The following is a 26162-nucleotide window of genomic DNA, read 5'->3' as shown; positions in this document are numbered from 1 at the left end:
GATGTGGAAAGCGTGGAAGCCGATTTCAAAAGCTTTTTTTTTTGATATCGATATTCGAACCAAGAAAATTGAAATCAAATGGCTCACATTTACAGTTTATAATTTTTCAGCATATTTCCCCTTAAGATAAATAATCACAAAATTGAATAGGCAGTCTAAATATTCATTCGTTTACATGTCTGCCTTTGTATATAACTCATTTGCATAGACTTACTGAAATATCTCGCAAGATTTCGAAAATGCGAATTTGAATTCAAGAATTAGAACTAGCAGTATGTCCGAGCTCAAGTCGTGTGGGTGTGCGTTGTTGTTGCTGAATAGGATAGACATTGCACCGCACTGAGAGCTGCAAGCTTCTCATTTTGAAAGAAAGGAAGGAGCATTCGTCGGTGCTTAAATTACGGGCCTTCATGACCTCTTGCTTTCCTGCAGCGAGGCGACTGCCAGTAGCAAGCATCCTTGCTACACGTTCCCATGAGTTAAAAACAACTTTTCGAGGCTGCATTGGGCTTTATTGCAATACGTTCAGGAAAGTGAGCCAGAAGTCCGTCATCATCATCATCATCATCAGCCGGACCATAGGCACTGAATGGCGAATGCCTCTCCCATATTCTTCCAACTAACCTGGTCATGTGCTAGCTGCATCCACTTGACCCCTGCGTACTTCTTAACCTCATCCGCCCACCTAACTCTCTGTTGCCGCCTGCTATGCTTTCATTCCTTCGGGGTCCGGTTTGTTACCCTAAGCGACCATCGGTTATACTCTCTTCGAACTACATATCTTGCCCATGCCCAATTCTTCTTGATTCCCACCAGAATGTGAGTGACATGAGTTATTTCTCTGACCCACTCTGCACGTTTCCTATCTCTTAAGTCACCCCTGCCATGTTTCTTTCCATAGCCCTCTGCGTTGTCCTCAACTTAGATACGGCCCTCTTTATTGCCATTCCGTTTCCGCCCCATAGGTTAGTACAAGGTAAGATGCAGCTTTTGTATACTTTTCTCTTGAGCGATACCGGTGAGATGCTAGTCAAATTCTACGAGTGCTTGTCAAATGCGCCCCATCTCAATGTTATTCTTTTTGTTTTATCCTTTTCATGGTTTGGATCTGCGGTTACTACCTCCCTTAAGTAGATATATTCGCCTACTACTTGTAGTGCTTCGCTATCTAACGTAAACTGCTGTTCCTTCCCGAGGCTGTTAAACATTACGTTAGTCTTCTGCATATTGATTTTCAAGCCTACCTTTCTACTTTTCCTCTCTAGGTCACCAATCATTCTTTGCAGTTCATCTTCTGAGTTACTTAGCAGTGTAATGTCATAAGTAAATCGCAAATTACTGAGGTATTCTTCATCTACCCTTATCCCTAACTGCTGTTGGGACTTGGTTAGCGACGCCATCGGCTCCTCCGGTGTTGGCGCCGTGCTCGAAAAAGCGAGAGGCTCAATTGAGAGGAGAAGAGGAAGAGACTTTATACAAGAGGGTACAATTTCCAGGTTCACAGTGAGAGAGAGCTCGCATAAGATGGAGCTCTGTATATCTAGCGAAACAATTCCCCAGGTCCCCACACAGAGTCCCTAGGCACGCACGTCACATGACGTAACTGCGGGAGAGAGTCCAGAGGAACGCCCAGGGTCAAAGAGCAGCTTTGTGCGGGTTAAAATGTATGACCGCAGCTGAAGCGGCCGCTCCTCGGAGGTGCTATCCAAAACCATTGGAAAGGCTGCGCCGCCGGCTCCGTCTGTTCCGCTTCACCGCAAATGGCCCCGGAGTCACGTCTCGGCCGGGACGCGAAGTGACGAAAACAGAGCAGTTAGACAGCACAGCGTAAACGCAGTTCTTGTGAGACCGCCCTTACAAAAATGTCTATGATCACTTTATGCAATGTCTTTAGACAATATGATCATAGAAGCTATCGACCATCAAAAGAAAGTCTTTAGAACACGTATGATCTATGTATGATCTCCCTTCCGACAATTGGCCACCGTGATTGAATAGAATGTATTTACATAGAACGTATTTATACCTCCTATGATTACCCTATTGATAGCGTACATGGACACTGTAACGACTGTGTTCCGATAATTGGCCACCGTTATTTTAAAGAATCGTGTTCATACAAAGTATTAATACCTTGTGTTATGCTAACTATATTTCAAGTGTCCAATAATAACGTGTATTTTACTCACTATTCACATGCATGTAATATTTCGTGAAAAGTGAGAGTGGCGAAAGAAACAGATGCAAATTCATACCTTCTTTTATTGCACAAACCCTTGACACAGAAACACTTCGTTTCCGACGGCAACGACATTGTGTGTTTGATGTACCAGCCATATCAAAATTTATCATGGTGTCACCTAGAAAAGAAATATACATGCTCAAAATTTTTCTGCCAATTTCGCACGCTTTGTGCTAGCATCACACACATCTCTCTTCACTCAGATGCCTGTTTTTCCTCAAAATATGCTAACTGGTTTCCAACCACTTTCTGTACAAACAGTACCTGCAAAACACCCTCAGGAGATAGAGACTATTGCTGTGTTTAGTTGTATTCCTTTTGATCCTCTATATCATTCGACATTAGTTTATCACAATAGGGGCCCAGGAAACAAAGGAGTGAAATTTACACGCCAGTATGCTTGGTCATCAGATACTCTCTCCTCTGCCATTTGCTGCATCAAGCAAATACACATGTTGAGCGGCAACGTATCAGTATGTATACATACATTTTGGTGCATGCTACCAGCAAGTGATGCCACTATGCCTGTTTGCTCCCATTTTTCCTGAGTGATGGCTATGTTTGCCATAGCAGATGACACACACACATAAGTAATTACTGAAGGAGACCAGCTACACCAAGCACCTAGGGGATACAATAGCGATAATAGGGAATGATGAAGTATATTATAGTTAGCCTACAATATGCAGTCACACATACTTTTTGCTACATATGCAGGTAACAAGTCTCAATAGTGTATTCCCAGAGAGTAAGAAAATAAGAAAGTGCCACTCATGCCCATCTTTTCCTTTCAAGAGCTTGTCACCAAGGTAAAATCTTTATCACATATGAAAGCAAAATTTAGAATACCTTTCTTTTATAAGAAGTCCACATGGATGCTGCTACGTCCCACTGCTACTTGTCCAGGAAGTCAGGTTGCCTTGTTACTTGTCGGCACAGACCACGGCAACAGGGTGTCTCCAGATATGGTCGAATGAAGCAACAAGAGGACTGCATGTACATATGAGAACACTAGTCAGAACAGCAGGAAGAAAGATTTTTTGAATAATAAAGGAAAAGTCAAATGCACAAGTAAAAGAAACATAGGAGGAGTATTTCATATGGTTGCTGAGTGACAGCATGAAAAGCCCAGAATTGAAAACGCAATGCTCCACTGAGGAAAATTACATAATCATAAAATACATAAATACATAATAATCTAGGTAATCTCGGGAATAGTGGCAAGTCTTATGTAGGCACTATCTTTTGGAGATACGTGGAAAGACAAGTCATATGGGGTGGTAAAAAATGACTGGTTTGGTTTATGTGGTTTAACATCCCAAAGCAACCCAGGCTATGAGAGATGCTGTAGGGGAGGACTTCACAGCGTTTGACGAGCTGGGGCTCTTTAACGTGCACTGACATCGCACAGGACATGAATGCCTTTTTGCTTCAATTTTGAGCTTACTGCTGAACTGGTCGTACTCAAAATAGGTTGGCGCTACTTTTATTTAAATTTAGACAAGGTCCTTTTGAGGATACAAGACTTGCATGTGTCCCAGACACATTCAGGGAGACACATTGGCCCTGTACAAAAGCTTAAAACGTGGAGAGCTTGTTTCATTAAAACCCACCCGGCCCCGCATAATCACTTTTTGGTACCTAATATTGCCTGCTTTGGCTCGTCAATAGTAGGCTACCGACAATAGGAGCAAAATTATTTCATCCTTAAAAATCATGCAGCTTACTGCTGGAATATGCAGTCACACATAATTACATATGCAGTTAACAAGTCGTAATAGTGTATTCCCGAGAGTAAGAAATTAAGAAAGTGCCATAAATGTCCATCCTTTCCTTCAAGAGCTTGTCACCAAGGTAAAATCTTGATCACATATGAAAGTCAAATATAGGAGAAATACCTGTCTTTTATAAGAAATCCACATGGATGCTGAAGAAACCATGCAGCTACATCCGACTGCTACTTGTCCCGGAAGTCAGGTTGCCTAGTTTTTACTTGTCGGCACAGACCACGGCAACAGGGAGTCTCCAGATATGGCTCAATGAAGCATCAAGAGGACTGCATATGCATACGAAAACACTAGTCAGAACAGCAGGAAGAAAGTTATTTCGAATAAAAGGAAAAGTCAAATGCACAAGTAACAGAAACAAACAAGGAATACTTCACATGTTGCTGAGTAACAGCATAAAAAGAGAAGCACAGAATTAGAAATACAATGCTCCACAGAGGCAAACTACAGTAAAATGCTTGTGCACAAAATTCTCTTCTAGAGTGGAAGATTCAGTGATATATGCAAGGGGTTACGTTTATCTATTGTGCATGCATACGGTACTATAGGAATACAACAAGGCTGACGACTGGGCACGTTGGTATGGGTTCATACTGCCCCAGCCAAAAGACGAGACACAGCAAATAGGAGGACAGGACAAGGCTGGACTATCAACTGAATGTTATTGATAAGAAGAAAATAACGAAGACTTCTTCCGAAAAGCTCGCGCACAACCCAACTGGTGGAATGGCAGGAAATTGGGAAGAAGATGAAGAAAATTCAAAGCCATTTCCAAGTCAAGGCCTAACTAACGACTTTTCTAATAGATGAAGTTCCTTACAATGAAGGCTAACAGACGCCTTAGCCACACACTTGTCCTCGGCTTTAGCAATGTAAAATGCTTCAACGAACTCTCTGCAGAGTTGATTACCATTGCTGTAAACTACACCCGTATTATTGAAGTCAGGCGCACAAAGGGACGGGTCATGCTCCGACTTACACTCTCGGGATTGCACATGTAGCGCAAGATTAGAACTCGCCTTCCCTCCCAGAGAATTGGAGTGCTCCGTCAGGCGCACATTTAGACATCTGCCTGTCTGCCCGTAGTAGCACCGGCCACAATTCAGCGGAACGTGGTAGACCACATTCTTTCTGCAGGTGGTGAACTTTTTCTTATATGACACTGCACAACGAAAACTATCACGAGGTACACTGTCGAGCCCCTTTCTAACTCTAGCGCACAAGGCTCCTATCTTGTTTCTCGCTGTAAATACAACGGGCAGACAGGCAGATGTCTAAATGTGCACCTGACGGAGCACTCCAATTCTCTGGGAGGGAAGGCGAGTTCTAATCTTGCGCTACATGTGCAATCCCGAGAGTGTAAGTCGGAGCATGACCCGTCCCTTTGTTCACCTGACTTCAATAATACGGGTGTAGTTTACAGCAATGGTAATCAACTCTGCAGAGTTGGTTGAAGCATTTTACATTGCTAAAGACGAGGACAAGTGTGTGGCTAAGGCGTCGGTTAGCCTTCATTGTAAGGAATTTTATCTATTAGAAAAGTCGTTAGTTAGGCATTGACTTGGAATTGGCTTTGAATTTTCTTCTTCATCATCTTCCCAATTTCCTGCCATTCCACCGGTTAGGTTGTGTGCGAGCTTTTCGGAAGGAGTCTTCGTTTTCTTCTTATCAATAACATTCAGTTGATAGTCCAGCCTTGTCCTGTCCTCCTCTTTGCTGTGTCTCATCTTTTGGCTGGTGCAGTATGAACTATAGGAATACATTACTGTCTGGGAAGTCAACCTCCACATCACCAGGTATCAAACTATCTCAGAGGTTTCTGAAAGATTTCTATGCAATGACAGGAAGATCTTTCACTATCAAACACAGTTGGAAATAACACTAAAATCTAATGAGCCTATGTATGTTTCTCTTCAAAATGTGCGGACGAAGGAAATGTAGTTGCTGCTCCTTTTATTTATTTACTTGTAACTAATACTGCATCATTTCCAGCTATAGCATGCGTGAACACAATGCAAACAATAGAGGTGAGCAAGCTTTCCTAAAGATTTAGAATGACTTTTTGTAATAAAATGAACAGAAATCATTTAACTAGCCATGTACAGGAGACAATGCATGTACTAAAGCAGAGCTGCACAGATTTAAGAGCCTTAAAAGCTCTAGCAAAACACCCTTCTTGTCACATTTGCCTTTTCACAAACACTACAGGCTGGCCGAGAGCTAGCTTAGGTACAATACCTCTAATTATCGCATTCAAACTGATCACTTTTTCAAATACATTGATAAACACAGGTACACATGGCTGAGCTTTCAAAACATCATCTGTTGGACAAAACCCTCATTATACTCTTGGATAGGTCTGATAATAAAGATCAGCATGGCGAACAGCCATTCGGCGCTTCCATGCGCTATGCAAGCTTAATAGCCTTATCATATCTTGCAGAACACTGTTGTAATTTTCAACACCTGAGAACCAAATCATCATCTGTTGGACAAAACCCTCATTATACTCTTGGATAGGTCTGATAATAAAGATCAGCATGGCGAACAGCCATTCGGCGCTTCCATGCGCTATGCAAGCTTAATAGCCTTATCATATCTTGCAGAACACTGTTGTAATTTTCAACACCTGAGAACCAAATTCCATGGGGGTTTAAAGGGACACCTTTGAGCAAAGTTCACTGTAGGAAACCCAATCAACAATAACACATGTTCGACAGCCTCTGGCTTTCTGCACAGAATACAGTTCACACCCCATGGCAGAAAGATCTCTCTCTGCCATCTATGTTTATCCAGGCAGAACCCAAACATGCAATATAAAAAGATTTTTAGCAGGTTGTAAAGGCATTCGTTTTACATGTTAGAATGCATTATTATTTGATAAACACAAAAGGGCCGCCACACTGATACTTCCCTTCGTCTTGCAGCCCACCCCTTCTGTAACAAGCCCCCTCATGTTTGCAGAACTCAAAAACACACAAAACAAACAGAAAATGTTCTCCAACAGATAAATATGAACATATTACTTTTGTTATTGCTAGTAACTATTTGGCTCTAGGGTTAACGATGCATTTATTTAGGTTGTGAATAAAATGAGTTCGGAAGTTAATTGCAAATCTTGGTGACTAGCAAGAAAGTAAATATTTGTGTATATGTTACTTTGAGCAAAGTAAATGTTCTCATTTAGTCACAGAAAAACAGAATACCACTTGAACGAACGTCACTTCGACGATGTATTCAGTTGTACGAACTTTATTAAATCCCCCCCCTGAAGCTCTATTGAACACTATGCAAACGCACTTCATTTTAACAAACTTCAGTTATTGCTCATTTCAGTTCAACGAACATTTTCCGCGGTGCTATCCTGTGTCTTCAAAGTCATACTGAGCACTTAAAAAAGCACAGTCTGCACTCTTTGTAGCATATTTTTATGTTAAGAACCACTCTTCATTATCGCGTGAAGAAAAGTGGCCGTTATTTAGCTTTAAAGTGAATTGGCTGCCTAAACTAGCTTGTAACCAGATGAATCCATAGCTGTCTGCACGCTTAATTAGCTGTACAGTCATAGCCAGTCAAAGCCAGATCTTCAGCCCTACCAGGCCCTTTAGCTCCAAGAATTGCAAATGTGTGCATTTTGGTTAACCATGATCTGCTTGGAGAAAATGAAAGCCTTGTCTCCTCAGCAGGCCGTTGTGATAGGCAAGATTCTCAGGAGCTTGCACAGTAATCGAGTTCAAAACCACTGTAGTCCTTTCAAAAGTGCTGCAAAAGGTTACGCATTCTTCACTTGCAAATCAGCGCAGTGACAAATAAATGGGCTCAGATAAGATTTGAACAACCTAAAAATCTGTGACAGATTTTCTCTTCTTGGGCTCCAAGATTACCTCGGAAGGAGACTGTAGCCATGAAATTAGGAAAGAGAGCAATGGTTAGCCTTGACCGCCTAGTAAAGAGCAGAGACATTAGTCTGCCAACCAAGATCCGTATAACTCGTGCTATGGTCTTTCCAGTTGTGATGTATGGATGCGAGAGTTGGACTGTGAAAAAGGCTGACCGCCGAAGAATTGACGCGTTTGAATTGTGGTGCTGGCGAAGACTCTTGAGAGTTCCTTGGACTGCCAGAAGATCAAATCAGTCGATATTGTCGACCATAAACCCTGACTGCTCATTGGAGGGTCAAATTCTAAAGTTAAAGCTTAGCTACTTTGGTCATCTGATGAGAAGGAGTTGCTGGAGAAAGATTTGATGTTGGGAAAAGTTGAGGGCTGCCGGAGAAGGGGTAGGCAGCGAACGCGATGGTTAGATGGCATCCTCGAGGCACTGCAGATGAAGTTATGTGATGTTAGGAAGATAGTGAGAGACCGGAAAGTGTGGCGTGACATGGTCCATAGGGTCACGAAGAGTCGGACACGACTGAACTGAATATTTCTTGAAGCTAATGGAAACAATCTTACACGCATTTATTTCAGTCCAATGAAATTTCATTTCAACAAACTTTTTCCTAAGGTCCCTTGAACTTTGTTCAAGTGAAACATCACTGTATGTGTACATATGCTGAGGCAGTCTAAATAAACAGTAACTGAATGTCAGCATGAACATGCACACATATGCACAGTGCAGTCAGCTATATTATGACACCATGTTTGTCACTGAGCTATTAAAACACAGGTTTACTCCATTTTGCCTCAACTAGAAATAGTAGGTACTACTTCAATAAAACAACTAAGTATATCTCCTGTTTTAAAGCTCTGAAGAGGCCATGAAAACTTTTCTTTAGTGCAGACTATGAGCAAGATTCACCAACATGTCAGTCGCGCTAAAAACACAGCAAGAATGATTTAACAACACCGAGCTGGTTTCAAGCTTTGCTTTAATGAAGCCTGTTACACATCCGCCCTTTATACTCTCAAAAGAAAACAATAAATGCAAAGCATGAACCAGTAAAAATTATACAGTTATAAAGCAAACACATGAATGCAAAAAACATGAGCATGTGATACCTACCAATTCAATGTCTCCTTTACAGGAAGGATGCTTTAGGGCAGGGCACAGATGGCTGATAGAATAAACTGCCTCAACAGATTCATGACGCTGTCTGCTTCATATTCAGGCAGCACTCCCTCGATGGCAGATGAAATCTGCTGCAAAAGCAGTGTGACAATACAATTGCATCAGCTGGACTGCAAGCATTATTGCCAAACAAGCCGTAAATGCAGTAAAAGAAAGACTTCATTAAATCCATGCTTCTCAAAACCCATAACATACCATTACTTTCCCTACACTCCTAAAGAAAAGCTGTCTCAGAAAATGAATTCCTAGCAGCTCTAGGTCACATGCCATAAGTTACCAAAAAACTCGATCCTATCATCTGTTTCAATTCTGACCCTTGTCAGCAATGTCAAACATTAATAAACGAAGAACTTCCATAGTTGAAATTCACTTTTCAAAATATGCTGTTTCTCTGTGAAGCTTAAAGGTTCTTAGAAATTAAACAAAACAGAAGACTAAGTTTGAAAGCTCTAATCGCTTAATTCACAGCCAATTGTTAGCTTGACCCACATAACTTGCCACGCCTCCGTTAAAAAAAAAAAAAAGAAAAAGAACACTGGGCCTGTACTAAAATAATACGTACTGACCTACTAAGGATATAAATATAACTATTACTGCGTTGAAGTCTGCGAATTGTTATAAATAAAATTATATATCACCCCCCCCCCCCCCCAATTTGTGCTTACTCTAAAGGAAAGCTTAAAAACCTAATTTTACGCGGAAAGTCGTTGCTTATGGACTGTTCCAATAAAGCGGTAACCGCATGAGGCGACAACCCCTAGCGATCCGTCGCAACGCCTGTCGTTGTCGCTGGTGCATACCGCACGGAGCGACGGCGCTCAGCGACAGAAGCGCGTTTTCAGCGTTGCTCTGTTACCGCAACCTCGTCATTCGGTCAAGGGGAATGCAATCACGCTATATCCCATTTTCAACACTAAACAGCATGAAGTACGATAAAACACTGATGAAATTTCTTGTAACGCATCGTATTTTAAAGGGTCACAGGGCAGCGGTGCGTTACTATACACTGCGATGCCGACTTGCATTGCAAGCAGCGACTTTCTCCTGCTCCTTTCGGAAATTAACAATATCAAGCCACGCTAACCTTTTTCTTTCTTTTATTACCCTTCCAAGCTTTTACTGAATTATCTCGATGCACTCATATATATACACGGATCAGACGAAGTGAGCGCGTGAAGGCACCAGGTTCTTCGCCCAAACCGGACTAGGAAAACTAACTTTACACGCAACAAAAAGAAAGCCAGAACGGAAGTTGAGCACCCTAAAGCCCTCTGCGATTGGCTGCCTCGCGAGCTGCTTCCGGGCGACACGCGAAATTTTCTAAAAACCCAGAAACCGAGCGACGGCGACGAGCAGCAATGCTTTGGCGGCCCTCAGCCCGTCGCGCGACGGCGCCGCGCGGCATGTCGCCGCGTCATGCGGTTAGCGCTTTAACCTCGAATTACCGGCTCCATGTGCAAATAGCTCAACGAAGAAACGCTATAAATAAAACAGATAGGTAGCGAGCGATCGCACACATCTGATAGAATTTAAAAATGACAGGTTTTAAACGTCTACATAGCTTTTACGCAGTACAAGGCCTATTTGAAATTTGACGGTTATGGCTGCGAGCCCAAGCGGTTGTTTACCTTTGAAGAATTAGTAATAACTCCGCAAAAAAACGCCTTAAAGATCTGAACTATGTTGCAAAATGATCGGAAAGAGGCCGCGGACAATCGAGGATCACTTTTTAAAACCTAACTAGGTGATAAAAACGCTAAACAATGAAAAATATTCCTAGAGCATTGGGCGTGCAGTATGCAGCAAAGTAAAAAATGGGTAAACGCTTGTAATGTAAAAACTGCTCACTTCTGAAACACAAAATTTTCAGCGAGTATGCGCAAAGCGTTTATAAGAAAGGAATGAAAAAGTTTGTCAACTTACATTGAAGATTTCTGGCAGAAAGAACTATTTTCCACGCTCGACGTCGCCACACAGCCAAACGCCGCCTCTCAGTCGTGCGCAATCACGTGACACATGAAGCTGCATCACGTGTTTTGTGGAGTTCGCTTTCTTTCTTTCTTTCTTTCTTTCTTTCTTTCTTTCTTTCTTTCTTTCTTTCTTTTTTTTTTTTCCAGTCGCGCTGCCACGCCGCGCTGCTCCATCACGTGTCTTGTGGAGTTCGCTTTCTTTTTTTTTTTTTTTTCCAGTCACGCTGTCGCGCCGCGCTGCTCAGACGAAAGGCGGGATTAGTGGAACACCGAGCGAGCGTCAGTTCTGTGCGTTCGCTATCTTGTGCGTTCGTTCTTTTTCTTCCGGTTAATTAATTAATTTTTGTGGGGTAGCTGGTATTCGAGGCGACGCAGAGACTCGGAGTGGCGAGCCCACTTCAGCGATCGTGTGTTTGCTTCCTTCATTGTAATGAAAACTTGAGTTCTTACCGTATGCGGAGCCGCACATATTAGAGACTTTTAGTATAGCGTATGGACGCTTTCGTACGATAAACGCTAGAAAATTATGGGACGCTACTCCGTGTGTTGCATCGGCGCTTTTAGTTGGCCGTACGAAAGCGCTAACGCAAACTACAGTCGCGACATCTAGGTTTAGAATAAGAAAACACACAGAATAAGAAAACACAAGAAAACACACTCGCAAGCCAAACCTAGCCAAGTCGCACCGGAGCCAGTTTCTTTGCTGTGACAGTTTTGTTGTATTCTCTAACGCTGGTATTCCTACGCTGACAACTTTTACCTTGTTTATCCGTCATGCTGCACAACGGCCTCCTTTCAGCCCCGTGCCATGCCCGTACTGCCAAGCATGTTTTTACGGATACACGCGTGTAAGCAGTCAAGCCAAGACGATTCACTTCATGGCGTTGCCATACCAACAAAGCAACGCTACTCGTCAGGCTTAGGGACTGCGCTGCCGCGGTGCAAAATGAAAAATAGAGGTAAATATTCGCTAATTATTTGTGCTCAATGCTACACGAGGCAAAGCTAAAACCCCGTGTGCCATTTATAGGCGGCAGCGCGCTCAAAAACGCGGTAACGAAGACAAATTCACTCTGAAGCGGGCGGCCTGGACGCCGCCATCTTGTCAACGCTGATCTCCCATCGTACGTGAGGGCTGGGTACGATAAACTCAAGTTTCAGCGTACGCTGGCCTATCGTACGAAAGAGTTCGGTCTCGGCTATCGTATAGCGCATGCGCAGTGCTTGTCACGATATTTTTGGCGTGCGCTATTCCTTTGCGTGTGTCTGTGTACGCTATACTAAAAGTCTCTATTGTGTGCCTGCGCATGAGTTATTTGCACGCACGCGCGCTCACACACATGCAGCTTTGCAGAGGCGAAAAAGAAATAGCTCTCAAGACTGAGAGCATCATACATTTGTGCTAAATAAACACTAAAAACTGATTGCTGATTTCGTTACTGTTACTCGGAGACAACTTTGCTCTGTGAATATTTTGTGAAACTTTAAACCCATCTTTTTTGCTGTATTGATGACATCACTGCGGTAATACCGTGAAATTGCGCTGTTATTCGGTGAACACATATCTGTTTTCCTTTTCTTTCCTTTTTTTGCTTTTGCTGCTGTTCATCTCTGTAATGTCTGCAATGTTTATGCCTGTGTTTATGCCTGTAATGTGTTCCATGTAAACTAGATTCCTGTTGAGCTGTCACCTGCTGATGTTTGCGAGGGTCCTCGGCACTCTTAAGCAGTGTGCAACTGCTTTCTCGCTGAGGTGCCCCTTCCCCCCCCCCCCGTCCTCTGGATTTGAAAACAAAAAAATTGATTGATTGATTGATTGATTGATTGATTGATTGAAGGGCGCGTAAATGAAGCCGTCACAGGTGTGATACCGCGCGCTGTCTACGTTGGCTAGCCTGCCCGCTTCTCCTTTCATAGCTCCCGCACTTCTAGGGAAAAAAAAAGAATGCGTGCGTGCGCACTACTGTGTGCTTTGCTCGCAGGGCGGCTAGACGCCCCCCCTCCTCCAGCTCGAAGCCGCGCTCTGATGGCCAAGCGCCTCCTTGCATCCTTCCCGCGCATTGGATTTGAAGGACAGCTTCCAGCCAACCTCTCGAGAGGGTGGTTGCAACTAGAACTAGCATAACGTTCCCAATGGATCACAGCGGAAGGATGAATATGTTCAGCTACAGCTGGTCGATATTCCGTGGTTCGGGTCAAGTGCGTGTTAATTGTGCCGTAAGGGCGCTTAATTGATTTACAGAGGTCGGTGCCGCGGACCGCAGGTTGCGCGCTGATATAGTTCACGAGGCTGCATGAACGCTATGCGAAGGCTGCGAGCGAATATGCGTGTTTCTGCTGGCGCATTCTGTGCCGTTGTGTGTGTTAGTTCGCCGCCCCCCCCCCCCCCTCCCCAGCCGCCGCGCCTTCTCTTCCCCCCCCCCCCTCTTCCCTTACCATTAGCGCGCTTCTTTACCCTACCCTTGCCCTAAGCTCGCACCTCACCCAGACACCACCTCCAGCAAAAACATAAACAAAAGCAGAACCTGTAGAGCGCTCGCTCGATTGAGGCACATGTCCAAAGGCTGCTGGGTGGTGTCGGATAACCTCCGCGAGCGAAACATACGATGCGCGCGGTCAGGAACAGATGGGCTAAGATATGGCCGCTGCCTTGACGGGAGCGGCGGCGCAGAAGTGAATAAGAGAATAAGACAATCGCTAACATACTGAGCGCGGCGAGAGAAAATGTCGGCGGCGGGCGCCGATTTGTTTTCATAAGTGGTGGACAGGAGCGTATGCTATGCACAGCGGGGTGGCTCGGATGCGTCTGGGAGCACACTTCTAAACACGATCGGGTCGATAAAGAAAAAAAAATACAAATTCATTTTTTTTTTCGGATGAAAATTTGGTCCTTGCCAGGGAAATGCACCCTCCATTTTCCAGTAATTTCGGCGCGTGAGAAGGAAAGCGGAGAAGAGGGGGGGGGGCTCGTTCGGTAGCTTACTGTACATGTGCATATACCCAATCATTGTGTGTATGCCAATATATAATTCTAAAGTTTCGCCCATATAGCTTCTGAGGGATGAGCTACGTGGATCCGAGAGTCCAGGGCGTGCGTCTCAGCATCGCGTGATGTAACCCGACAACACCCACAGCGCGCATTCTCCACTGTAAAGTCGGCGGCGCGGCGCGTTTACCTTCCATTTGTGATGTTTTTGTATTTAATTGGGCGAGCGAGCTTGATAAAAGGACACAGTGCGTCCTCAACAAGAGCGGACGCTTGACTAAGAAATGCGCGATGAAGAAAGAGCGAAATTGTAACCAGTTAAATTTTCAAATTATAACCTTATAAGTTTTATCTATAATTCATGCAAATTGATCGTATCAATTTTCCATTTCCATTTCTTTTTAACAGATGCTATTCATAATAAAAAATGTAATTCAAATATGAGTTGCAATGAATAGCATTCACTCGGTCAGTTAATACTATATACTTTCGATCTGAACATTTTTTCTGACATGCTAAATTGCTTCAGTATATTTTAATAGCTGTGTATGAGTGGTATAACCAGAAATAATTTTCGAGGGCGTTATACGGCATCGATAAAAAAAATTTGCGAAAAAGGCCGAAAGAAGGAGTTCAAAAACTTTCGGAAGGGTTTCTGACATCGAAACAGAGCCCTGGCTACGCCCCTGCTGTATATTGATAGGAGTATATACAGAGAAGTATATTACCCTAACAACTTGCTATGTACAAACTTTATATGAACTGATTTAAATACACAAAAGTAACAGTGTATGAACTTCGTATTTACACATGTTCATACAGATTAAAAGTACGTACAATATTGATAGAGTCAATAAGGTGTTAATACAGATTCTAAAGACTGTTCACGACCATTTTTGTAAGGGCGGCGCCAACTTTTCTGTGTGTTTCTCGTTTTGGGCGGAGAAGGCGCAGACAGTCATAAATTCCCGATACTCGTCGAAACAAGAGAATGCGTGGCACAGGAAGTCGTTCCCTGTGGCCTCTTGGAAAGCACTTGGCCAGATGTCCCGTTGAAGCCGCCGCCAGAAACTGCATCAGGAGGTCGCGCACTTTGGCGCTGCTCGGCTGACTTGATGAGTTGACTCGAGGGCTCGAACAAGTGGTCGGCTCCGCTTTTCTACGAATCTCTAGTTCTCTCTGTTGCATGGTGTCCTCCTCTCAGCACTCAGCGGCACCCGTCGTTTGGAACTTGTGTACGCTTGGCGCGCTCAGCAAGACTGCCTTTGCCAAACACACCCAGCACAGTGAGCACCCCGTGAAAACCACTCGAAACGCCAGATCTTCAAGAAAACAATCGATTCTGCTAATATGCTATATAAATAAACGAACTAGAGTGCCCGACAAGTGTAAAAGCCCAAAGAAGACCTCCCGCAAGGGCGCCTTTACACCACGACGCCATCTGATTATGCAGTTATACTAAATGAATGTCTAAAATGCAAGAGCATGTCAGGCAGGTGAAGGGGACAGCTCATTGTAGTAGGAGCGTTGCATTATTCCCTTCTATATCTAGCTGTTTCGATTTAAGGTGACTTCTAGGCCCTCAAGGTTTCGCACACCTTTTGACAACCTGCACACATTCCCTAGTGGGCATTAAACATAGTGGCACTGCATTAAAACTCAAAGCGCGCTTATTCGACTGCATGCGGTACATACCATTCTGAAATCATAAATGTCTATGAATACAATGCATTCGGTTACCCAGATGCATAACAAGGTAGGAAAGGGGTTGAATTGATTTCAGAATGCTTGACTGAGACCGTCAGTGTTGGTATGCAGCTTTCCTTTCTTTTTTTATAGTCGATATTTATTGCCTCAGGGCATCAGTAGGATATGAGATGAAGGATGAATGAATGATTAAATGAATGGAAAAAGGTTGGCTGATTTTATGAAGTCCAGAAGTGAGCGATGATGAGGTCCCTGCGTCCAAGTGACGTATGAGGCAGGATTGGGTGCTGAAAGGCCAGCTATGCTCAGGTGCCGGATTCGTGTTGGTTTGAGTGCTGGGCAGTCCCACAGCAAGTGGTGAATGTCGGCCTCGACATCTTCATTTTTACAGATCGGGCATACTGGGCGAGGTTATAAGTGTTGGAAGTATGACCACGTCCTAGTGACAGCTGGTGTAAAGGCAACACCGACCCGGATCCTCCTAAGCGCAACCTCCTCTGCACGGATGAGACCGCGGGGAAGGGATATCGCACACGGAGGAATAAGTGCACGTGTGCGGCGCCAGAGGTGCTCCTTTCTTGACAAAAGGAGGGTAGCGTCGTCCACTTCGAGGAGCCGTGGGATTGATGCGTCTCGGTTCACGAGGCGGGTTCCTAAATCAGCTTGACTTTGGGATGGCAGCAGATCCCGTTTGACCCACTCAATTCGTATTGATTGTAGGATTCGCGCCGCAAGCTGGTGGATGTCTTGGCAAATTTTAGGGCAGCGGCTGACACGTCGGACCAGACGTACTGGTTGAAGTGCGTCAGTGCGGATGACAACGTGGACTATAGGAAGCATGGTTATGGAAGCCACGGAGCAGAGTGCCTCCTGAACTGCCACGAGCTCAGCGCAGAAAGATGTAAGTGGTTCCGAAAGCTGAAACGTAGTTGTCTGATTCAGGCTAGGTCTCCGTGGACAGTAGATTGCCGTTTTGGCTTCACATCCTTGCAGGCTTCCATCTACGTACACTATTATGGAATCTTGAGGCAGGTTAGTATCTTGCTCTTCAAATTTCTGGCGAAGCAACGATGCCGAGTTGGCAAACGTTGGTCTGCGGATGTCAGTTGGCTTGTTGTCTCCTAACTGTATAAATTTCCAGGGAGGGAGAACTGGCGCAGGTGGCTGAAGTATAATGTGCGACGTTGCATACGCCCTCAGTGCTTGCGTGGAATGTGAGAAAGTGGCCTTGAGTCTGCGAGCATCACGGCGCTGCTGCACCAGTTCATCGATGGTGTTGAGCTGCGCATTCTTCTGTAACGCTATTACCGGTGTGAGTCGTGGAAGGCATGTTATGGTCCTCATAGCTTCTCGATTTACGGCCTCAAAGCGATCCCATTGTGCTATTGTAAGATGCTGGAACTGGGCCTAATAAACAATACGTGGCTGCAGATCCGCCCTCACTAACTGGCGTGCCACAGACGAGCCAGCGCCACCCTTTTTAGGTGCAATTCTTTTTATTAAACCCATAGTTTGAAGTGCTTGCTTTTTTGCCTGAGAAAGCCTAGCAGTCGCTGATCCTGATTGGTGAATTGTTAAGCCCAGAATTTTCAGGCTCGAACTTTCTTGTATTGGGGTGCCTGATAGAGAGAGACGGATTGGATTTGAGGTAAATTTACGGCGTCCCCAGAGGTTGGCGACTGACGTGTATGAAGTTTTACACGCAGAAAGCTGAAGGCCAATGGAGGATGCGTAATCAGAGGTTACGTCGAATGGTGACTGAAGGGCGGCCTCTTGAGTGAGATCATGGTGAGTGCTCCATACCGTGATATCATCTGCGTATTGCAAAACCTTGATTTTAGGGATATCATGTAAGCGCCACGCCAATGAGATGAAAGTAATATTGAACAACGTCGAAGACAATACTGATCCCTGGGGCACGCCACGTAGTGAAACGAACCAACAGTGTCAGCGCTGAGGCGTATTGCAAATTTTCTTCCGTCCAAAAATGATGCGACAAACGTGCGTACTCTCGGAGGGAGATGAAGCATGTCAATGGCATTCAGGATTGCAGCATGACTGATGTTGTCATATGCCTTTTCAACGTCCATAGCTAATATGGTACGTACATTGCGGCTGCGGGTAGATGATAGAACTGCTGATGGCAAGACAGCCAACCCGTCCTCTGTACATATGTATGGACGAAATCCGATTTGAGCAGGGTGATAAAAACCGTGCTGTTCAAGCCACGAAGAAAGTCGTGTGGCTAGCATTTTCTCTGCGAGCTTGTAAAGCGTTGATGTTAAGGAGATTGGTCGTAAGTTGGCGAGGTCTGCTGGAGGCTTCCCAGGTTTGGGAATATGGATCACGACAGTGGTTTTCCAGCTCTCGGGTACGACACCATCAAGCCACACTTTGTTTATGGTGTCTAGTAGTTGAGGAAGTGCAGTAGTACTGAGGTTCTTGTAAACCTCATACTGAATTTTGTCCAGGCCGGGCGCTGTTTCCCGTTTAGCATCGTCAATTGCAGCCAGCAGCTCACACATCGAAAAGGGGCTCGCAATTCCATCTGCGTCGGCAGCAGATGGTAGTTTCCATGCGTCTGCAGGGATACCTGCCAAATTAAGATTTGAAGCTGAAGGAGGCAGTATATCGTATTTTGGGAAAAATTTTCGAGCCGCTTCTTTGGCGAAATCGGCCGGCGACAGATAAGCCGCAAAGCATGCTGTTGCTGCTGCGTCAGTAGAACGACGACCGTGTTCCATATCACGAAACGTTCGCCAGAGTGAGGCATTCGATGATTTATCAGAAAATTGTTCACACCATGCATGCCACTGGCGTCGCGATAGATCGCGTTCATATCTACGAGCCTTCGCAGGAAGATAATTCAGTCGTGTACGTGCCTGCCCCGAAGTAGGGTCTAGCGTAACAGCCAACTCAGCTTGACGGCGGGCTGCCCACAAGTTTAGCAGGCCGAGATCTGGTGCCGGTCGACCTACATCAATCCAGGTAGTAGTCGTAGCGTTGTTTAGTGCTCTCTGTATGCGGTCAACAAGGAGTGACGATGAATCTGAAGACATACTGTCGAGACATAAGCAAAAACTGTCCCAGTTTATCACAGAACATTTGCGGCGTAAAGGGCGGAGACGGGAGGGATGGAGACCGATGAGGATAGGGTGGCCATCACTTCCCCAGCAGTCTGGCTCCATGTGCCATGAGGGAGTTCCCGCGCCCAACCACCACGTCAAGTCTGGAGCATTGGCAGCACTACGTATGTGACGCACAGGCCGTGTTGCTGTCCCAGGGTGATTAAGCAGAATAAACAGGGCATCAGTGAAGGCATCCCGCACACGCCTACCACGAGGGCTTGCAGTGGGATACCCCCAATACCCCCAAAGTCGCCTCGACTAAAATTGGACACCCGGGGTTTTGCCGACGAACACTTAATAACCAGCCAAGATTAATACGGGAAGAGGCGCCTCCAGCTGGTCGAACGTAATATGAAACAAGAACAACGGTTCCTTTCCGAAATTTCGCAGCAACTGCTACTACCTCTTGGTATGATGTGCACCAGTTTTCGAGAGAAAGGCGCACATGAGGAATACGCGTTTCAACATATACCGCCGCCTTTCCTGGGGGAGAAGCAATCTGCACGCGACGGTCAGTCATTGAAGGAGACACGTAGCCGCTGAAGCTCGGAATGGATGGCAAGGCGTTCGTTTCCTGAGTAACATAGCCCACACCCGAAGCTTGTTAAATCGCAGTCGGGTCTTGAGCTCGGCCACCTTCGTGGAAATGCCTCTACAGTTCCACTGTAGTACACCAGGATGACCGGATTTCGCCAATTTCGTGTGCTAGTCCAAGCGCTGCAGTATCACAGATGTCAGGTTGGACAACTGGTTGACCATATAGCGGAGCAGCGATGTTGTAGAGTTATCATTGGGCGTTGTGGTACACTGGGAAGATGCAGCAAATGGCCCTGCTGCGCGGGAGGAAGGCGGCGGTGTTGGGCAATTACTAGATTTGGCGGTTACTTCTTCAGCTCACCGACGTCGAGCAAGCATTTCGCGGTGTTGTCGGAGCTTAGGGACCTCTGATTTGCTCATCCACTACAGCCATATCGTCGTCTGGTAGATCAGTACGCTGCTGTATTGGCTGTTGTCGACGGTGTTTCTTGAGCACCGTATCGTTAGACTTTGTCTTAGCTGGAGGTGCATTCGAAGCGGGCTCAGGAAGCTCTGGCCACTCGTCATCATCCCACTGGAGAGCTGCAAAGCGATGTGATGTCTGCACTAGTGTCATGTCTTCTACTGGCCAACGCTTAGCGTTCCGAAGACGAGCCTTCTGCGTTGCCTTTTGCTTTGTCGGACAACTTGGAGATGTTATCTCGTGGTCGTTCGATTTGCAGAGGCCGCATAGGTACGTAACTTTTCCTTCAGACGCACCTTCATCGACAGTAGCAAAAGGGCAAGATTTGCACATGTGCCCTTCCCGAAAACAGTTGTAACAGTAAACCAAACTCGGTTCATACGGCAGCGGCCTTAATATGCAGCCGTAGTAGTACAGACAGGCTGGGAATGTGGGAGGGCCTTGCAAGGTGATCATGCAGGAACGCCCCTTTCCTATGTGTCGGGCCTGTATGACTCGGTGCGTTGGGCAGTACAGCTCACGTTGAAGGGTGGCTTGATCTTCGTTTATGTCGACGTTGTAAACGACGCAACGCTGCAAGTCGGAGCCTTCAACTAGATACACTTGCACAGGCACTGTGATCTCACTTGTGACTGAAATATAACTAAGCGTTTGGATACGTTCCACCGCATTAAGTGTCGGGAGCCACACAGCTATAGTGTTTGACTTCTTCCTTGCCGTGAAGCCTCGAAAACCTCTGGTTCCGAGACAAGCGTCCAAGTTGGCCTGGATGATCCTGTTTGGTATGTCGATGAGGCCTTTGTTGGCTAGAGATTTAATCGCCACTTCGTAAGATGACGATCGCGGTGGAGGTGCAACCTGGTTTGCGACAGTAGTTAAACAGGAGCGCTTTCCTTGACAGCCACCACTTGCCGAGGACGAATTCGGTTGATTATCTTCCGAAGGACGCTTGTGAGGGGCACGGGTGCTCGTTGACACGGATGGTGGAGCGGATAAGTCCATTTGAGAGCACGTCTCCTCAGGCCGCACTGTTGGATGTCCATCTCGGCGTGTTAGCTGGGTGGCCATAGCCGTGCTCCGCCCAGAGTACAGTTCACTTACCGGCTGTTGTGCATTGTAGGAAGGCTGAATGGGCGCTGGTGCTGAAGAACCGGGAGCACCAAGCTGGACCTGAGGCCGATGGTCAGGTTGAGGTGTCGACGGCAGGGCAGGAGTTGCAGCGAGCAACTCCGGCGAAGCTACCTCTGCCAGCGTGGCAGCGGCAGCACTAGGCCTAGCCTCCGTGCCGACCTGAGCTGCAATCATGCATGGGTAGCATGCGCCGGAGGTCTTGCAACCTGACGCCGATAGGACATCTGGAGCTTCCTCGGAAGTAGAGGATCCACTTTTCTGGAAACAGTACAAGTGCTTACAAGGACGGGAAGAATTTTCAGAGGAGCGATGAAGCCACCTTAGCAGGAAGACACTAGTACTTCTTCTTTTTCTTGTATCGCACATCGAAGTTGTGCTCCTGAAGAGCTAAACTCCACCTAAGTAAGCGGCCGTTCTTTGAGGACATGCTTTGCAGCCACGTTAAGGGGCAGTGGTCAGTGTCTATAGTAAACTTTGACCTGGCAACGAAGCAGGCGAGCTTCTGTACAGCCCAAATGAGGCATGCACACTACTTTTATGAGTTGCTGTACGCTTCTTCTCTAGTGCTCAATTTTCGACTAATGTACAGAATGGGTCGCTCTTGCCCATTCGAGTCGGTTTGACAAAGCACGGCTGCCAAACCTGGGTCGCTGGAATCGCACTGAATGACAAAAGGCTTCGAAAAATCGGGCGCTGTGAGAACAGGTCTTTGACTCAACACCCTTTTCAAACATTCGAACGCGACCTCTTTCTTGGCGTCCCACTGAATGATCACGGGCTCTGTTTTTAGCAGGCAATTTGTCAAGGGACTTGCAATCTCGGAATATTGCCCGACGTAATGCTGGTAATAACCAGTAAGCCCTAGAAAATCCCTCATTTCTGTCTTAGTCTTCGGGCAACGATAGTCTGTCACGGCAGCTATTTTCAGTTCAGATGGTCGGCGTCTACCCCTTCCAACGCTATGCCCCATGTAGGTGACTTCCGCGCAGCCCAAGTGACATTTCTCAGTTCTTACCGTGAGCCCTGCCGCCATCAACCTCTCCATTACCTTACGCAGGTAATCCATATGATCCCCCCACGTGTTTGATAAGATCGCTACATCATCTAGGTAAGGACGAGCGAACTTCAGTCCATTAGTCGAGAAAAACAGTAAGGGGCATTCTTCAGCCCAAAGCTGAGCATCACTGGTCGGAATGTTCCTAACAGGGAAATAAAAGCCGCGTAGCGACTGGCACGCTCAGTAAGCGGAACTTGCCAGTATCCGCGAACAAGGTCTAAAGTTGAAATATACTTAACCTGGGATACTGTCTCAACCCTTTCTTCGATGTTCGGTATAGGGTACGTCGGATCGACCGTTACCGAGTTTAAACGCCGGTAATCTATGCAAGGTCTTGGATCTCTGCCAGGGACTTCAACTAAAATCAATGGCGACGTGAAATCGCTTTCGGTTGGAATTATCATCCCTAATTCACACATCCGGCGAATTTCAGCCTCCATAATTTCCCTCTTCTTGGGAGAAAGCCGGTACGCCTTGCATCGAATCGGCTTATCATCTGTCAACTCGATATCATGTTGTATCAAGTTTGTTTTGCCTGGTCTGTCTGAGAAGACGAGAGAGAAATCCTGGACTACTTGTTCTAAGTCGCTCTTTTAACTTTCGCTTAAACCGGGCTCTGCCTCGATCTTCGCCAGCAGGACACTGTCTGCCGCAGTGGTTCCCCTCATGAGAGGCGGAATCTCAGGGGTTTCCTCCTCTGGAGGTTAAGTGCCAGATTCACCACCGCCTCTCACTGAATGTAAGGCTTCATGAGGTTACTGTGGTACACTCTAGAGTGTTTTCTTCCAAGCTTCACCTCATAATTGGTGTCAGAAAGCTTGGACACCACTTTGGCTGACCCTTCCCATTGAACATCGAGCTTTGTCTTTTTCGAAGGGCATACCAACATGACTTCATAGCCCTCTTTGAAATTTCGCCTGCGTGCCGTCCTATCATAGCGTGCCTTGGCAAGCGTCTGCGCGGCTTTCATATTGCTTTCCACTATCTCTCGGGTCATTCCCAGGCGTTCCAGTAAGTGCAACACGTATGAGACTACGTCAGGATTCTCGCCTTAACCCTCCCTCGATTCCCGCAACAATCGCAGCGGACCCCTCAAGTTACGCCCGTACACAAGCTCTGCCGGACTGAAACCTGTGCTCTCATGAGGAGCCGATCTGAGGGCAAACATTGCCGCAGAAATGCAACTTTCCCAATCACGTTATTCTTAAAAACAAAGATCCCTTAAAATTCGCTTCAAACCGAAGTGCATTCGCTCAACCGGATTCGACTGCGGAAGGTGAACCGAGCTATGCACGACCTTGATTCCACATCGCTCAAAGAACGTCGTCATGAGACAACTAGTGAACACGCTTCCGTTGTCACTTTGGATCTCTGCTGGGAATCCGATCCGCGAGATAATAGCCAGCAAAGCATCCACGACGCATGCCGAAGTTAGGTCTTTCAAGGGGATCGCTTCTGGAAATTTAGTCGCTACGCACAGCGCGGTGAAGATAGCGGCAACCTGATTCCGACATTAGTAGCGGTCCAACGATGTCAATAACTAGCAGCCGGAATGGCTCAGTAATTATCGGAACCAATTTCATCGGTACCTTCCACTTGTCAGTGGACTTCCCAATTCTTTGGCATGTGTCGCAAGAGCGAAAGTAGTCCTCTACCTTTTTCCAGCACCCGGGCCAGTACTAACCTTGTACTAACCTTGCTTTAGGTTTTCGTATGCCGAAGTGGCCGGCCCAAGCGTTGCTATGTGCCTGGTCTAGAATCTGCTTGCGATACTCCCGCGGGGCCAACAATTGGTCGTATACTCTACCTCTATACTGTCAGAGTATCGGCGGTACATTAGATTATCTTTTTCATAGAACGAAATGTTCTTTCTGGGGGCGCCTTGTTTGACACTCTCTAGCAGGACGCTCTACTGGAGTGAAGATTGCTGGAAAACATATCAACAACCTTAGATATGCGGATGATACCACTTTAATGGCAGAAAGTGAAGTGGAACTCAAGAGACTTCTGATGCTCGTACAAGAAGAGAGTGAGAAGTTTGGGCTTAAACTGAACATTAAAAAGACAAAGATCATGGCGTCTTGCTCTATCAAGTCCTGGAGCATCAAGGGACAAGAAGTGGAACCTGTAACAGATTTTCTCTTCTTGAGCTCGAAGATTACCTCAGAAGGAGACTGCAGCCATGAAATTGGGAGACGCCTGCTTCTGGGAAAGAGAGCAATAGCTAGCCTTGACCGCCTAGTAAAGAGCAGATTAGTCTGCCAACCAAGATCCATATAACTCGTGCTATGGTCTTTCCAGTTGTGATGTATGGATGCGAGAGTTGGACTGGGAAAAAGTCTGACCAGCGAAGAATTGACGCGTTTGAATTGTGGTGCTGGCGGAGACTCTTGTGAGTACCTTGGACTGCCAGAAGATCAAATCAGTCGATATTGTCGGCCATAAACCCTGACTGCTCATTGGAGGGTCAAATTCTGAAGTTAAAGCTCAGCTACTTTGGTCATCTGATGAAAAGAGAGGAGTCGCTGGAGAAAGATTTGAAGTTGGGAAAGGTTGAGGGTCGTCTGAGAAGGGGTAGGCAGCGAACGCGATGGTTAGATGGCTATGTGAAGTTATGTGATGTTAGGAAGATAGTGAAAAACCGGGAAGCGTGACGTGACATGGTCCATAGGGTCACGAAGAGTCGGACACGACTGAACGACTGAACTGAACTGAGCAGGACGCTCAATGAAACATCTCCTTTCTGCTCGGCAACAAGTGTTACCTTGTCGAGCTGCGTCCAGCTGTCGGACGCAGGTGACAATACTGAGCCTGCGCCCGGGTTTTCCTCAGCAGGCGCCTCCGTGCTTTGAGTGCCCTCCTCTTGACTCTCATTGTCTGGAGCGCGGGGCTGAACAACCGGCGGAACAGCGTCGGGCTCAGCTGTCGCATTTACTGGCGCTTCTTTTGGCGGTGTGCTTCCGAGCTTTCCGGAGAGTTCGCGAGCCCTCGAACGGGTTAACGCCATGCAAGCTATGGTATTAGAGAACGACTGACCCCGTTCTTTCAGTATCTGCTCAGATTTATTTGAGAACAGATAGGGGAAATGATCAGGTAGGTTGGGAGAAATCGCCGCCTCTGTGCATACTTTCCCGAACGGGCCTTCTATGACCACCTTAGCCAGTGGCAGGCAGACACTCTGCTCTTCTACTACATGCCGGATCCATGCGCATTCTCCGGTAAAATGTTCCGGAGAAACACAACCCGGATGCGCCACATCCATTGTGGCCGCAGAATCTCTCAACACTCTGCATTTCTTACCATTAACAAGCAGCTCCTGCATGTACGGCTGTAAAAGCCTCATATTCTCATCAGAATCTGCAATGCTTGCAAAAGCGACTTTCTTTTTGCAGCTTCCAGCCAAGTGGCCCCGTACCTTGCAGTTATAACATATAACTGGCCTGCACGCCTCGAATGCTCTTGCGTTGTCACCAGGTGACTTTGACCTTTCCGCTGGTTTCGGCGATTTTGCCTGGCCCTCCGTTCCGCTCCCCACTGCCTGTGGAGGAGCTTTTTCAAGGTTTTTGGAGGAGGAAATCTCCTTCCTTCGAGCCTGCGAGGAACAAAGTCCGTTCGGTTGCGTTTTTCCTGTTTTGCCAATTTCAGGCGTGCATTTCGGCGAATGTTGTATTCTTCAGCCAGTTCGGCTGCTTTATTCAAACTTAGTTCCATCATTCTATCCTGCACCCAGGATCTAACTTCCTCCGAGATTCCTTGATGGAATTGCTCTAGGCCAATGAACTCGACCACTTTGTCGTGATCTTCATATGCGCCTGCGCTCTTTAGCCATTCTGTCACATTAGCTCTGATCTCATAAGCAAACTCCTGATGAGATTCTGTACCCACCTCGCGTTTCTAAAACGCTGCCGAAAGGCCTCAGTCGACAGACGGTATTTCCGACACAGCGCCGCTTTAACTTTATCGTAGTCTTTAGCCTCGTCGTTGCTAAGGCGTGCGACTACCCCGAAAGCCTCGCATGGAAGTACAGTCAACAGCTTTTGTGGCCATTCGTCCCTTTCGAAGCCGACCTTTTCGCATATGCGTT

At 46.3% G+C, this 26162-nt stretch overlaps 1 long non-coding RNA gene across 2 annotated transcripts; it reads right to left on the bottom strand.

Moving 5' to 3' along the window:
• Positions 1-2242: 2242 nt before the first annotated feature.
• Positions 2243-11143, bottom strand: LOC146187647 (uncharacterized). 2 transcript variants are annotated; one of them, XR_014707380.1, is made up of 5 exons: positions 11023-11143; positions 9034-9170; positions 4141-4298; positions 3092-3232; positions 2243-2360 (listed from the first exon to the last, which is right to left on the bottom strand). It is a non-coding gene; the product is annotated as an uncharacterized LOC146187647 (long non-coding RNA). The 2 variants fall into 2 exon arrangements; XR_014707381.1 differs by having other exon boundaries at positions 9034-9167; positions 11023-11141.
• Between the last annotated feature and the right edge of the window lie 15019 nt (positions 11144-26162).

Source organism: Amblyomma maculatum, chromosome 5 (genome assembly GCF_055883805.1).
Source record: "Amblyomma maculatum isolate TAMU_Amacu chromosome 5, ASM5588380v1, whole genome shotgun sequence".
NCBI classification, from domain to species: domain Eukaryota; kingdom Metazoa; phylum Arthropoda; class Arachnida; order Ixodida; family Ixodidae; genus Amblyomma; species Amblyomma maculatum.
The sequence above is the reverse complement of the archived record's forward strand: the minus strand, read 5'-3'. Positions and strand labels throughout refer to the sequence as shown.